This window comes from Miscanthus floridulus, chromosome 8, assembly GCF_019320115.1.
Source record: "Miscanthus floridulus cultivar M001 chromosome 8, ASM1932011v1, whole genome shotgun sequence".
Classification (NCBI taxonomy): Eukaryota; Viridiplantae; Streptophyta; class Magnoliopsida; order Poales; family Poaceae; genus Miscanthus; species Miscanthus floridulus.
Genome location: NC_089587.1, coordinates 80,215,821 through 80,231,200, shown reverse-complemented (window position 1 = coordinate 80,231,200; position 15,380 = coordinate 80,215,821). Strand labels below are relative to the sequence as shown.

Here is a 15,380-nt window from a genome sequence, read left to right as displayed (position 1 = left end):
AACTAGCCTGCAGCCCTTTTGCGGACATCAAGTATTTCAATTTCCAAGAATTTGTTTCTAATAAAATTTGAATATGGATATATGTATTCATATTCATATTAATATTCATTTTATGATATAGTGGCAAATTTAAAACATTGCAAATGAATAATGACTATTGCTATAAAAACTAATATTTTAAAAAGATCATGTCACAAACTAAAATTTTAGTAACTAGCGTTTTAGTCACACCAAATGTCATTGTACGACTCGTCACTACAGTCACGCTAAATAAATTGGCACGACTAACTAACCATGCTAGCGCATCCTAACAATACTTTGTCCAGGAGTAGTAGAGCTGACGAAGTCCTAGGCTGAGCGAAAGATCAGGAGGGCAGCTCGAATAGATGGCGATCTACTGTGGCGTCAGAGTCCTCATGGCGGGATTAAGGGCTGCCCATCGAGTTGGTTGCGAACTGATCATAGATCAGTTGGTTGGGTTCTCCGTGGTGGAACCTATCCACTCGGGTTCAAGTCTTCGACTTGGCACGGGTGATCACATTTTTCTAGATTTATTTCAGAATTTAACGGTGTTACCACTTTGAGTGATAGGTGACGTTCACGTCGACGGTGGGGCGCCCGTGGTGATTTCGGAATCTCGAGACTGGGTTTGCGCACGTACCGTGTAATTCTCAAAATAGGTTGTGTTAGATTTTTTCTTAGCATCTACTTAGAAATTCATAATTTTTTTTTAGATCTTTAGATATTTTTGCTTAATATAAAAAAGAGATTCTAAAAACAAAAATATTGTAGCTGAATGGGTGAACGCAGCTAGCCAGCTGGCTGTTGCAGCACAGCGAGCAATGTGGGGAGTCCAATCCGGCTATGCATGACTATCGGCCAGTGGAGAGCCTATCGGCTATCACAGTACGGCCGCCTTGACTTTAGTCGGCTAACCGGTTGTCGATTGGCGTCTGCACTAATGGTTTTCATGTGCCACGTAGGCCGTCGGCCACTTACTATGGTTTTCATGTGCCACGTATGCTGTAGGCCACTGGGTAGCCGATAGGATGCTAGTTTTGCAATTTTGTAAAATGAACACCCAGATTTGTAATTATTATTTATTAAAATGGTATTATTTGAAAAAAAAAATTCCGACCATCCATTGCAGGAAGGGCGGCAGATCATCAGAGAGCGAGAGAGCCAAAGAGCACAAGGGGGGTTCAAGGGAGAAGAGGCCAGGCGAACTAGTACTCGGTAGATACGGAGTACTCCAGAGCACAAAGCCGCACGTCCTGTCAGCGCAACTGTTTCTGCATGCGCACCGGCGGCGGCAGGTCTTGTGCAGGTGCAGTCTGCAGTGTGCCGGAGCCGGATCACGTGCTGGCCACTGTGTCCATATCCGGTCCGCCGGCCATCTTTTATATATACTGCCTTCTTACTCAACAGCGTCACGTTTTAGTATATTTGATCAATTATATATAAAAAATATAAATATTTATAATATTAAATAAATATTATTAGATTAATTATGAAATATATTTTTATAATAAATTAATTTAGAGTTATAAATATGAATACTATTTAGAAGAAACTTGATCAATTATGAACTACTTTACGTGACACAGTTTGCATTCTTTCTGGGACGAAGGCAGTAATTAACAACCGCCGACCGCCGGACCGTCGTCGACAGCTGATATGTTATGGGCCGTTGTTTGCTATCGTACGAGTTAGTTGATAGAAATATAAGCTACCCGCAGTGAACAAAAAAGAATTTGATTATATGAATCTCATTTTGACTATTTACTAATTTCTCAGCTGCCAAAAATATATAGGATCGAGTCTCCCCTGCAAGCTGCCAACTCACTAGTAGAAATCACGTAGCAACACAAATATGATATTACTAGAAAAAGCGGCGCGGCTTTGCCGCGCCCAGCTTGGAGTGTGTCAGTGGATCAATAACGTTCTGGTAGGCTAGGGCCTGTTTGGTTGGCAAACTTTTTGATAAAATACTACTGTAGCATTTTCGTTGTTATTTAGTAATTAGTGTTTAATCATAGCCTAATTAGGTTTAAAAGATTCGTCTCGTGGATTTCGTCTAAACTGTATAATTAGTTTTATTTTTTATCTATATTTAATGCTTTATGCATGCGTCCAAAGATTCGATGTGACGGGAAATCTTGAAAATTTTGGCAAAATGAAGTGAACTAAACTAGCTTTAGTATACCTCAACTTTACGGGTCATAATTGTACGACTTGCATTTATCTATCAGAAACTCGCAATTGTAAACCAAGATTTTTTTTTTTTACCTATTGCCTCTTGGTAGAAGTGCAGCACTTGCGCCTTTTGAAAAATAAATAAAGGGAAATTATTCTCTGATTAAGGGATTCAATTTTCTTTTTCATCAAAAGTCTTTTGTATCTTGTGAAAATTCAAGGACCTCTAAAGAGGTGATTGAGTTTAATATCTGTGTTAAATATTTTACTGATATAGAGGGCACGGTATCAAACTTGGAGGCGGGTAAATAAGATCGTCAAACCTAGAAAAGGGATGAAAAGATTCTGAAGTGTAAAATCGCCATGATGCTGGTGGAGCTATGTGGAAAGCATCAGAAGCCCAGAGGAGCTATGGCTATCTTTCGGGATTTCTCAGTCTCTCCCTCATCAAGAATCAATCTGTGGAAATAGTATGCAGCAGCCTGGCAAGGGGAAGAACAAAATGATACTATTAAAATGTATACAGATGAAAGGATAATTATGCACTGATGAGTGATGATATGAAATGGAAATTGTGATATGAAAATCATATATTTATGAATCGCTGGTGCCTGATGAGTGATAATAAGACTGAGAAAGACACATGTTTTCAGCATTTGATCATCATGCAAGCTAATCATAATTTACTGCTAATGCTACCTTTGGTTTACCAATTGCAGTCCAAGTTACATAGCAACCCCCTCGAGGACGATTAGTGGCTGAAACTGAACCCCAAACATTTGTGTAATTAAGTAGTATATTGTTAAGTAATTATGTAGGCCACCTGAGTTATTGTCTTAGTTAAAATAGATTATGAATTCTTTTGCTTAAAGCAACGAGCTGTCTATTAAGCTTGCGTGCATGTTATGTACTTGCTACTATTGAATGGACTGCATAAAGTGGCATGGATTAATTTAGCTAGATTGCAGATCTGGTGTACCAAGTAGAAAATTTGAGGTTTGAATATATATTGTGATGTGAAAAATCCATGTTTTGAATCATATACCTTCTCTTTTCAGAGCTTAGGGTCATAAGCGGTGGACACTGCCTTTGGTATGACCTGTTGCTTACTTTCCCAGGTATTGTTGCCTTTTCTTATATAACTACTCACGTTGGGTTAAACAACTTAATCTGACATGTAAATAAAGAGAAAAGGACCATTGACGTTTAGATTGACCTATTGCTATTCCAAAGTGAGTAAGAGTGAACACAAATTGTTGTTTATGAAACATGCAAGAGTCTAAGAGCATTAATAGATTTGGCACTCCTTAGAAGGATTTTAGTGAACAACGATATATATTCCACACAGGCTGCATGCCTCTGCATATAAAATTTTAGGCAAAAAAACGCTTCGGGAGAATTTCAACAAATGGCATACAACTTACAGAGATGACTTGTAGCAGCAACAGCGTTGCTTCAGTCAACAGCTTGACTTTGAGGCATTACGTCGAGCAGCTGCCGGACATTACACATCTTGTCGGCTGTTCAAGGCTTCAAGCTGTTGTAGTGCTCGTTGGCTCGGTCCAGATTCAAAGAGGCAAGAAATGGTAGTCGTGGCTAGGAAACGTGCACAGAGATTTTCAGATTAGAGATTCCATGAAAATTTCAATGAAGCTGCAGGCTATATTTTGTCAGCAAGGGAGCTTGACAAGCTGAATTTTCTGACAAGTTCGACGGGAGTGGAATAGGGTACGGACCTGAGGGGCGGCAGCAGTGCGCCGCCCATCTTCCTCTAGTTCGTTCCGCTTCCGTTGGTCCTCTTCCGTGCATATCAAGGTCAAGTGATCACGTACCTTGTTCTTGTAGCCTGCTTTGTTTCTCTTCCTCTGGGACGTAGATACGTACAAGGCAGAGCACATGGATGGTGGAGCCCGGCGGGCGAGGTCGCCGTGTCTCGCGCCGCCCTTCCGCCGGCGCCGATGCCGCTGCTCCAAGTTCCACTCTTTTCGCCCGTGCCCCACTCGATTCGCCCGCACCAATTGCTGCCAGCGTTGCCTGCTCAGCCCATGCCTCAGTGCCTGCAGGGGAGAAGGGAGGAGTTGCAGAGGATGATGGAGCAGCGAGAGGAGGGAGACGCGCCGCGAAGGGGACGGCTCGTATGCCGAGCGGGTTCGCGAACAATCGCGACTGAGAGAGAGAGAGGAAGGGGAGGGTGAGATGGAGGTGAGAGGCAGGCGAGGGAGAGCAGCGTAGGAGGAGGAGGGCGGCCGACGCCGCCGCACCCGGTCGCGTCGGGACAGAGTCCGGCGATATACAGGCCTAATTTTGGTAAGGTTCGAGAGCTTTTAAAAAAAAAAACCTGAGAAGAGGCCTGGACTACGGGTTGATTCAACTAAAGTTAGAGGTTTTTTTTGAAAAAAGACCAGGGCTCACACGATCGGCCGATCCGATGGCTGAAAAAAGCGGACGACGTGACCACGCTGCATGGCCCTCTTTTGGTAGCAGGATTACTATAGTAAGATGGGGAAAGACCATTTTGTGTGGACTTTATCAAAGTGGCTCTTCCTACTCACAAAGTGAAGCAATCTAGTTCACTTTCAACTTGAGAAGCTTTGATCCTTTATATCTGGAAAAGTTGAGCCGAAAGCACATAGGGGCCTTGTTCGCTTGTTTTCTAATCCATACTTTTTAGCTTTTTTCAGTCGGAAGTCGAAACAGTGTTTTTCTCTCACGACCCATCAACCTGAAGAATGTTTCGGCTTATTTTTTCAGCAAAGCAAACGGAGCCACATGTGAGAGGACTTTGGATCCATGGCATTCCAGAACAAATAGATTAACAATTTGAATCAACCCACGTCTTGAGACCGTGGGTGCAGATCAAATCATCCAATTAAACACGCTACTAAACCACTCCAAGATCACAAAATCTGACAGGTAACAGTTGCAGCATCACCACAGAACATCAACAGCTAAGTAAGCAAATACAAAAGTTACTTACAACCAGATCACATGAATCAGCAATGCATAATGCTCTGTTTTTTGTTTGGTATAAGTAAGCATCATATGAATCAGCTAAGTAAGCAAATACCCAAAGGACTGGATGTCGCAAAAAGCGTCAGTCCAGCTCAGGCAAGACGTCCAAACTGTCAATCCAGTACACAGGTAACAGTAAGCAAATACAACGGTTACTTACACTAAAACAAAAAGATCCATTATTTTCTACAACACAGCACGCTCCCGAAAGAATCTACTGCTGCCCGGTGTTTCCTAACAGCAGCATAAAACCTCTGCAGTAAAGCATAACAAAGTAGTACTCCGTGGTAGTTACTATATATAAGAGTTGTTGCCCTAACTTGTACACTCAACTACAGGCTATACCTGGGCTGCAAGGATCTCATTCCATGTATCGGGTACGCCAGGAAGGCACCAGTGCAAGCAATCCTGAACGCCCGGCGTGGCCTTGTTACTATACCGTGATATATGTCCTTCGTCCCTCAAACGTGACAGCGCAGTGACATCCAGAAGCTTTGATATTGGTTCCCCTCACTGCACCCTCGGCGTCACCATCCTCAGAATGGTTGAGGTGAATGACACTTCCCTTGGCCAAAGGGTTTGTGTTATCACAGCTGCCTCCGGTGTTCCAATCCCCATTAAAGAAGTGCCGAGGCGATATTGTCCTATAGAACACCTTCAGCTGGGGGCGGTGAGGGAGCTGGGCATCCATCCACTTGACAGTACTGTGGATGGTGAAATTTTTGGCCTTCCAGATGATAGCAATGTTCCTGTTGTTGTTTGGTGCTCCACCAAGATACATCTCCCACTTGTTCGCCTTTAGCTTCCCTCAGTTACAGTGGTGACCAGTGTGAACCAGAACATGGAATCTGTGAAGGTTGTTCTTCAGAAAAGCAGGTGGTTTTTTTTTTTTTGACAACAGAAAAGCAGGTGGTTGGTCAAGGTGCATGGCATAACTGGTTGCTCTATCTGGAGGATTCATAGGCTCCAAATCACACAGTGTTGATGACCAATGGTATAGAATTGTTGTATTGGTGCTTGGGAACCGATAGGCCCAGCCATCTGGTCTTTTTGCACCTGGTTCTAGCACAAAGCCATACTCTGCGCCAACATCTTCCACATCTGCCCACTGCTTTCCACCAGTGACCATACACATCATTGATTGAAACATCTGCCTCCCTAAAGAATCACCCACATAAACAATGGTTTTATCCTGCATTCTGAAATATATCCAAATTAGTATTTCCATATTGACTCAGATGTAGGCCAAACAGTGCAGCACAAACCATCTCCAAATTCATCAGATATTGGCTATGGTCATGTACCTTCTCAAGAACTGAGAGGCCTCAAACTCTGGCATTTCACAAGCTTCAGGCTGCCATCTAAATTTTTCATATGCAAAATCTGTTCATTGGGTTAATCTGCAGGACCAACTCTCTGAAAGCCACTGTTTACAACCAAACCCTGAGTATAGTGGTCTACGATTGTCAGAAACCCACTTTCCATTCCTATAGTCACATTCTGTAGGATAGATAAAGCAAACATCAGATACAAATTAAAGCCAGATAGCCTGCGCACCAGCTAATGCACAAGTAAACTGAACAGGAAATAATCTTATGTATTGTGTACAAAGACAATATGAGGAATATGTCAATTGAGAAAACAAGCACATTTGTATGCTCACATAAGAAATAAATCCATGGTTTCTCTAGCAGTCACACAAGATGAGTATATCTTTCTTCTCAGGAAGTGGCACTTCATTTCCATCTGCAACATCAACAAAATAGCCTATCGTAGACAATGGTGGTGGTGCACTAGTAATTGGCTTTTCTACTTTACCTACTGACTGAGGTAATTGAACTGCACTTGGAAAGTCTTCTTCTGAGGATGTATGCTGATCTGCAAACTTCAAGTTAGCTGCAAAAGTTTGAAAGAAACTGAGAATGTCTCTGTGTGCTTAAGATGACCTGGATGAGTCAAAACCAATGGATCTGGTTGGAGGATTTCAGAATCATAGTATGTGCCCTTCTCTCATTTCCAAAGAAGAAACAACATGAAAAATGCAAGAATGACAAGTTTAAGCTGCTTGAACCACAAACCATTTATACTTCCAAGCCTCATCCTTTATTGGTGTCCTGTAACATAAAATGTTCGTCACTTTAAAATCGACGAGTCCCTAGGAACCATCCATACAAAAAGTAAACCTGTTTCAGGAAAGGTGAAGTTAGAGGTACAGTATATCCTTACACTTACTAACAAGCAACTTTTTCAACTAAACGTAAGCTACCAGCAATGAAAAAAAAATGATTATATGCATCTCATTTCGACTATTTACTATTTTTTCAGCTGCCAAAAATAAATAGTATCAAGTCTACCTTACAAGCTGCCAACTTGCTAGTAAAAATCATGTAGCAACATGAATGTTATGGGGAAAGGTCATTTTGTGTGGCCTTTATCAATAAGTGCCCCTTCCTACCACATGCCTGCTCACAAAGTGAAGCAATCTTGTTCACTTTCAACTTGAGAAGCAGAATCTTTGATCCTTTACTAATATCTGGAAAAGTTGAACCGAAAGCACATATCATGTGAGAGGACTTTGGATCCATGGCATTCCAGAACAAAGAGATTTAACAATTTGAATCAAGATAACCGCCACACCTTGAGACCGTGGGTGCTGATCAAATCATCCAATTAAACATGCTACTAAACGCTCCAAGATCACAGAATCTGACAGGTAACAATTGCAGCATCACCACAGAAAATCAACAGCTAAGTAAGCACTTGGTTCCATCTTAGTAAATACGGCAATCAAATGAAAACAAAACCTAAGCCAAATCACAAAAGCCCGAGTCTGAATGAGGGAAGGGCAATGGGCCGCTTGTGTCCGACGAGAGGCCCATGGACCGTGGTACGCAGTGAAGCAGTAACAGCGATTAATTGCAGGTGAGAGGTTAGGTTAAAGTTAAACCAGGTGTGTGTGGGGCTTGCCGGTGTTCTCTCTTTGATCTGCTGCTAGTAGTAAAACCAAAATCATTACATGCTGAGGAAATTAACAGGGTTCATTTATCATGGAGTGGAAGACGAGGTTACTTTTTCTTTGGAAAGAGATAATGGTGGGTTTTTTTGTGTGTTGGTGAAGAGTTTGTAGTGCAGTGCAACGCGTTAGGAGGTTAGGTCCTTCGCTTTCGCTACTCTTACTATACTACTAAAAAAATCCAGGTGAGTGCCTGTGTGTTCAACAGGGCCACAATCATATATGCACAACAAATGTGATGAATCAACTCAACCAAATACAATTCCGCTCTGCATAAAATAACCCATCATTCAAATTGATGATGGTCCTTTTGATATAGTGTCATATGATGTTTGTCATATGGTACATACTCAGGACAAAAATTAAGAACTAATGAAATATTATTACTGGAACACGCATCACCCATTTTCTTCAGGAAACCTCTTCGATTTCTTCCACTTGCAGCCTGTCTTGGTCGCTTGGACCATCACCGCTCACTGCTTCACTCACATACCACAACCATGCCATGGCCTTTCTCCCTGGAACCCACCTCCTCAGCAGCGCAAGTCCAGAAGGCAGTGGCGGTCGTGGCAGCAAGATAGCCGCAAAGAAGAGCTCAAGGGGTGCGACCCTATGCCGCACGGCGCCCCTTTGGTTAGCGCCCCTTCGCATGGAATGCTGCCGGTGGCGACGAGCTGCCACCGTCACCTCCGTCAGTAGGTCTAAATGGCACACCACTTTCACAGGGACCGACAAGCCTGCTGCTGATCCCTCTGGTCACCACGACAATAAAAACCCCCGGTGAGAAATCGAGAGCACCGGTCGAGATCTGCGAAGAGAGGAGCACCTACCCTCCGTGATGTCAAAGCAACCCTGGTTGGTGGCGTAGGGGATGATGAAGTCATGGGCCAGGCAAGGCGGGGCTTTCTGTTTTTTCGTGAGGGGCGATAGATGAAGGCACGGCGTAGCAAGGGGTGTGAACATCATCCTTTCGCTCTTCATAGTAGTAGAGATTTGCTTTAGTTGTTCTTTCATCATCATTTCTAATAACAAGAGGTGACCAAAGAAACATTAGTCCCTTATTAGGGAAGATTGCAATATACATGAGTCCACATAGGTATGGCTCTTGATATAGTTACCAGTTTTGTACTGGTGACTTTGTGGAGTGTTTGGTTTGGGAAATCAACCCATTCTAGATGGCGTGATACATGATGAGTCCATTCCTCAAATTTAGTGGAATGATCTCATTCCTCATACTAGTACTAATTATTAGCTTGTGAGGGATGAGGTGGTGATTGATCAACTCATTCTATTCCACAAACCAAACAAAAAACTAAAGAGTGAGATGATGATGAACCACTTCATTCCTCAAACAAAACACCCCCTTGGTTCCTTTCTTCTCGCATATACAAAAGTTGTAATGCATCATTTTAGTGGAAACAATATTCTCATACATCATTAAGTTTCAATAACAGTTCATTCTGTGGTTGACAGATTCAAATAATAAAATATCTTAAAAAAGATGTATAGCTTGGGGCTCAAATCAGCAAAAGTACCATTGAATTTTAAAGACCTTTACTGTTTCACAACTCATGACATATTTATAGAGCTCTCTAAATGGTACTTATTTGATATTTTTCTATGTAAATTTAGTCAAACCTATGATAGTTTGACTAAGGACAATCCTAGACCATCAAGTTAGAAAATATCTTGTTATAGTTCACTGGTGGTAGTAGGCCTCTCTAATTATGTTAAGTGTTTTGACAGTAAAAGGCAGCAAATAACAATAATAGCTAAAACCAAACACAAACTGCAGAACAAATACACGCAGTCCTATGGCACATGATCATGTCAACAACCACTAAGCTAGTGACAGATGCATGGTTAAACAAGCTAGTCACTAACAACAATAACACAAGCGCTATCCCGCCTTACTTCACATGTGCCAAATTACTAAAAGAAGCACTAACGCAAATTGCAAGCTAGTTTGTATCACAGCAAGAAAGTAGAGTATGGGAAAGAAGCACTAAAAGTTGACTTGAGCAAAAAAAAGTAAACATGTGTGGGGCATGATGGACGGAAGAAGTTGATAATCACCTAGCAGCCTGCACACGAACAGGTTGCTCCCATCTGTCACTGGCAGCGGCAACTCCCCGGTCCACGCCTCCTGTCCGTCACTGGCAGCCACGATATTAATTAAATTATATTGAGGAGTTGCCATCAGAAATTTCAGTGCTCTTTTTTTTTACACTTGTAGCACATCATAAATTCTTATAGAAATAAAAAAAATTTGCGGGTCTAACTGCAGAAACTGTATAAAAATAAAAACTGCACAATTCCTTGAAAGATTTGTCAGTGGACATCCATAGATGACACATAGAGAGTTTGATTCAATTAAGAATATAGCAGAGTCTAATTCACATTTTTTGTGTCCCATGTATCAAAAAAGAGAATAAAATATTCTATTCTCGGCAGCTCATTCGATCGACATGCACACAAGCCGCCATGGCTCGCCCCTTGCCGGCAGTACCCCTCCCTGCTCGTCCCTGTTCTTAATCTCGCAGGAACCTTTTCAGTCTTGTAACAGGTATACAGGTTCACGTAGAGGACATTTCAGTCTTAATCATTCAGAAAGGAAACCTTTCCTCTTTTATCTATTTTTAAATGGGTACATATCCTAATAATTGTGCTACATTGTTTTTAATCTAGGGGGTAATAGCTTCAATCTGCATGTGGGTTACTTTTCAGTCTAGATAGCAGTAACACAGCTCAAAACCATTTCACAGGCTACGCAGCACCATCAATGTTTTTTTACTCCAGGGGTCTGTTATTGAAGCTTTCTATTCTGAATAGTCTGTGGAATAGTCAAGAATAACACTACGGACTGAAGGGGTAATATGAATAGCCTGTGCCATAATAGTCCAGAATTACACTATGGACTGAAATACATCCTGTAAAAAATTTCAGTTCTCTGTTTGCCGAGCTTTCAATTCTAAGTTTGTTGTTACCTTCCAGTCTAACTATACAGAAAAGTTCCAGCCCTGCAGAAGTTCAATGAACAGAATTTTGGCGAGGGCTCTTCCTGTGGCAAAATCATCAAATTAGCTGAGGTTCAGGGAATATGAAATTAAGGTATACTTGGAGATACTCAGGGTCTTCAAGTACACTTAGATTTTTTTTAACTTTTAATCAACTAAATAAAAAATGGAGATATATATATTTCCGATGTCATAATCATCAAAAAGTTTTTTGTCACTTATAGAGTCAAAAGCAAGCCCGAAGTCATATATGCCTGGACCAACATTATTTCGTTAGACTGATGCAAAGAATCAATAGAATCCATAGTGTTAAAACAAGATATTAATAAGATACTTGTAGAAGAAAAACGAAGAAATAAGGGGAGATAGCTTGTAAAATTGATGCGCAGGGTCATGGCACACAGCACCCAAATTGATGCCCAGGGTTTGGGTCCGCAGCACCCAAACGAATAATCAATAGAATATCAGCTACTCCACTCGCGGGGGTGGCAGCGCAACTCCTCCTACGGTTGGTTCGGTACCAGGCGGCGCAGACCCGCATTTGGAAAGCTAAGGCGAGCGAGGAGGAAGGGGGAGGGAGGAACATGAGCGAATCGGACTCACCCGGACCAGCAGAAGAGGCAGGCGGAGGATATGGTACATTGGTGCGCGACCCCGTCGGGCGCGCCGGGCAGCCTCACGCGCCGCTGCACGAGCTCCCCTGGCGCCACATTGGGTCCGTCACCCGCGCCTGGCCCTTGCCTCCTCGTTGGGCAGTAGGTTGAGCGCACGTATGAGCCGCTCCGCCTGCGCCGCCGGGAAGGTGGCTTCGCGGGGCAGACGGAGGCCGCCTTCTCCGGATGCCGCCTTCCGCCGCGCCGCCTCTTTGTTAGCGCATGGGGGGGGGGGGGGGGGGGGGGGGGGGGGGGGCGCCGGCGCTCGATCCACTGCACCAGAGACGTAGGAGCGGAGATGATTTGGGGACTGGAGCGGAGACGTGGGAGGCGTGGGAACTGGAGGAACGAACGACTGGCCATGTGATCCTGGGGAGGTGAATTTTTTTTTAATTTTAACACTTTTTTTAAATTAATTTTAAATCTAACACCGCTCGTTTTTTATTTTCAAATCTAACATTTTTGGCCGCCTCTATTGCTATGGCGCGACGAAATGTCTGTGCTGCGTCATACATGGTGGCGCGACGAGAGAGCTGACGTGGCGACGACCGAGACGCTGACAAGTGACGTGGCAAGGTCTGCCACGCCACCGATCTTGATGCTGTTGCGCCGCGCCATCCATCACGGTGCGGCAAAGAGCGGCCGCTGAAATCAATGCGACGTTATGGGCTAGCTACTCGTGGAAATGATTTCGTTTTAGGAAATGATCTTTTTTCTACCCGATGCAATAGTGGATGCACTACTCGCCGCCTCGATGACGAGCTAGAAGAGAAAGAGATGGTGCGGCGACCGAGCAAAAGGACTAGAGGAAGCACAGGCACCATGCCAGAACTGCGTGGGGTGTCGTGGGCGCACCAGCCGGCAGCCGCGAGGCGGACTGCCTACCTCGGGACGCGTGGCTGGGTTCGTGGGGTAAGCTGTCCTCGCACTGTGAGTCTGTGACTGGCTGGCTGGTTGGGTTCACGGTACAGAGCAACTGGTTCACGGTACAGAGCACAATGTTCAATGTAAAGCTTCGTGCTGCCAGTCAGTCTACCACACACCACGCCCCTGATGCGACCTGTGAGCCTGTGAAGTCATGTGTGAGTGTGACTAAAGCGCTTGGCCATTTGAATGCTGGCCATAACCGGTCAACAATCTAATCCGTACACGCCTCCCAGGCCCCTTCTTTCTGGATTAAGTTCAGAAGAGAGAACATAGAGCACGAACACACGCACGGGAGTGCTGCTGCTACTGAACTAAGGATACAGCTGGTCCTTGAACTTGATTATATACAAATTCTAATCTAGTACAATAGGTGTACACCTAGTACTAAGCCCATACCAGTCAGCATGACAAGAACTGTGGCCATACCAGCCATACTTTCTACTATTACAAGGGCATCCCTGCACAACATCAGCTTTTGCTGCTTTCTTATCTACTATTAGCCTCACGTCTGATGCGGCGCTGGCGATGTGGAGAGCGTAGGGGCGAATGGAGTAGATGAGATTGGCAGGGTGTTTGGTCGCACGGACTAAATTTGAGTTCCAGTCAAATTTGATGTTTGATACTAATTAGGAATAATAAATATAGATTAATTACAAAACTAACTGCACAGATGGAGACTAATTTGTGAGACGGATTTATTAAGCCTAATTAGTCCATGATTTGATAATGTGGTGCTACAGTAAATATGTGCTAATGATGAATTAATTAGGCTTAATAGATTCATTTCGTAAATTAGTCTCCATCTGTATAATTAGGTTTATAATTAACTGATGTTTAGTCCTCCTAATTAGTATCTAAACATGCGATATGACAGGAACTAAACTGGTGGTGGCAAGCTGCTGCAGCAGAACATGACAAAAATAAGAACAAAAAATAAGTTTACAAAGAACAAAAACAATATCAACATGTATAACTTCTGAAAGGATCAAGATACCCAAGAGGGGGTGAATTGGGCTAATTCTAAATTTTCTTGCAATTATCAAATCCTATGGATAGCCCAATTAACCCCTTGTGCCTAGAAAAGTGTTTCTATCAAATTAACGCACAAAATACTTACAACATATGTTCCAAACTTACTCTAGCATGGCAATTCTATGAATGTAAGGACAAGTATTGAATTGCTCAAAGTAAATACTTAAAGTAAATGTTCAAAGTAAATGGAGAGAGGAACGCGGCGATGTTTTGCCGAGGTATCGGAGAGTCGTCACTCCCCACTAGTCCTCATTGGAGCACCCGCGCAAGAGTGTAGCTCCCCCTTGATCCGCGTAAGGATCAAGTGCTCTCTACGGGTTGATTCTTCGATACTCCGTCGCGGCGAATCACCCAAAGCCGCTCACAACTTAAGTTGGGTCACCCACAAGCTCCGCCGGGTGAACACCAAGCTCCCAATCACCACCAAGCCGTCTAGGTGATGGCGATCACCAAGAGTAACAAGCACGAACTCTCACTTGACCACGCGAAGCCTAATAAGAAGATGGATGCACACTTGTCTACTCTTGATTCACTAATGAGGTTTCACTCTTGGATTTTCAAATCACAAACACCTCATTAGGACCTTGCTCTTCTTGGCACTCACAAACGTGTTTTTCAGCTGTTGAAATGAGCAAAAGTGACTCCACACACGAGTGGAGCTTCTATTTATAAGGCAGCCTGAAAAACGAACCGTTATGAGCTTCTGCGGGGTGACCGGACGCTCCGATCGTGTTGACCAGACGCTCTGGTCAGTTCAACCCGTGAACCAGTAGTAATGAGTTGACCGGACGCTGGCAGGGTCCGGTCAGCACTGACCGGACGCGTCTGATCGCATAAAACCCTTACTGGAACCTTACTGGACTCGACCGGACGCTAGATACTCAGGGTCCGGTCAGTATTGACCGGACGCGTCCGGTCACACTTTCTCAAGTCTGGACCCTTACTGGAGTCGACCGGACGCTTGCCCTCAGCGTCTGGTCACATTGACCTTCCAGCGTCCGGTCACACCAGACTTGATCACCTCGGTCAAATGAACTGACCGGACCCTGCGGCTAGCGTCCGGTCGCACCGGAGCCAGCGTCCGGTCAGTATTTGACCCTCCATTCACTTCCAACTCTCGATCAATTGTGAATGAAGTTTGCTCCAAAGGATCTTAGGCATTCATAGGAGCTACCTAGAGCTAGTTTTAACAAGTGTGCACCACACCTAACTCACTAGACTCAACTAGGTCAAGCTACCCGTTCATACCCCCCTTAATAGTACAGCCAAAGGAAAAACAAAGTCCTAAACTACTCTAAATATCTCTCCAACTCCAATCGATACTTAGAACTGGTCATCCTTAACCTTGTCGTCAATCCTTTGAAAACCGAAACAATTTTTATCGTAGGGGCATGACAACTTTGATTGCCCGATTGATCTCCATTACCATGACCTAACTTAATTGTATCTACAAAACACACGTTAGTCATAGTAATCTTGTATTATCATTAATCACCGAAATCTAACTAGGGGCCTAGATGCTTTCAATCT

The 15,380-nt window shown here is 43.6% G+C and overlaps 2 long non-coding RNA genes and 1 pseudogene across 2 annotated transcripts; all 3 read right to left on the bottom strand.

Annotated features, from left to right (window-relative positions):
• Positions 1 to 2,444: 2,444 nt before the first annotated feature.
• On the bottom strand, positions 2,445 to 4,480 carry LOC136472724 (uncharacterized). The gene is made up of 3 exons (XR_010762406.1): positions 3,933 to 4,480; positions 3,621 to 3,792; positions 2,445 to 2,678 (listed from the first exon to the last, which is right to left on the bottom strand). It is a non-coding gene; the product is annotated as an uncharacterized lncRNA (long non-coding RNA).
• Positions 4,481 to 5,345: 865 nt separating this feature from the next.
• Positions 5,346 to 7,921, bottom strand: LOC136472723 (protein trichome birefringence-like 14; annotated as a pseudogene).
• A 548-nt stretch (positions 7,922 to 8,469) lies between these two features.
• On the bottom strand, positions 8,470 to 12,104 carry LOC136472722 (uncharacterized). The gene is made up of 4 exons (XR_010762405.1): positions 11,842 to 12,104; positions 10,298 to 10,377; positions 9,052 to 9,243; positions 8,470 to 8,973 (listed from the first exon to the last, which is right to left on the bottom strand). It is a non-coding gene; the product is annotated as an uncharacterized lncRNA (long non-coding RNA).
• Positions 12,105 to 15,380: the final 3,276 nt, after the last annotated feature.